We start from the raw sequence: 701 nt of genomic DNA, 5'->3' as shown, positions 1-701 counted from the left end.
CCAAAGAGTAGAAACAATGTAAATATATCCATCTCTGATGAACAGATAAATCAAATGTGGTCAGTTGGTATGATGGAATATCACTCAGCGATAGAAAGGAATCGGGTTCCCACACAGGGGGAAACATGGATGTGCCTGCAAAACACATGATGAGTGAAAGAAGCCAGACATAAAAGGCCACCTGTTGTATGACTCTGTGTATATCACGTGTCCACAGTAGATACATCTGAGACATGTACATGGTTTCCAGGGCCCAGGAGGGCTGGAGAGTGACTGCTGACAGACAAAGGGTTTCTTCTGGGTGTAGGAAGCCTGTTCTCAACTGGGTGGGTGGTGAAGGTTGGACTACCCTGAGTACAACTCACAAACAGTCCATTCATTCATTCATATATACATAGGGGGAGAGGTTGGTGTTTATTTGAGTTATAGCTAGATAAAGCTGTTGCAGAAATTAAAAAAATAAAGAAAACATTAAAAGAAAGCTGTTACAGAAAAAGTCCTAGGTGCAGGACTTTTTTTAAAAAAAAATTATTTTTTTGGCCCTGGTGTGTCTTTGTTGGTGAACGTGGGCTTTCTTCAGTTGTGGCAAGCAAGAGCCCCTGTCCACTTGCAGCATGTGGGCTTCTCATTGCAATGGCTTCTCTTGTTATGCAGCAAGGGCTCTAGGGCACACAGGCTTCAGTAGTTGTGGCACGTGGGCT

Source organism: Bison bison, unplaced genomic scaffold (genome assembly GCF_000754665.1).
Source record: "Bison bison bison isolate TAMUID 2011002044 unplaced genomic scaffold, Bison_UMD1.0 scf7180017864500, whole genome shotgun sequence".
NCBI classification, from domain to species: domain Eukaryota; kingdom Metazoa; phylum Chordata; class Mammalia; order Artiodactyla; family Bovidae; genus Bison; species Bison bison.
This window is presented reverse-complemented; position numbering follows the sequence as displayed.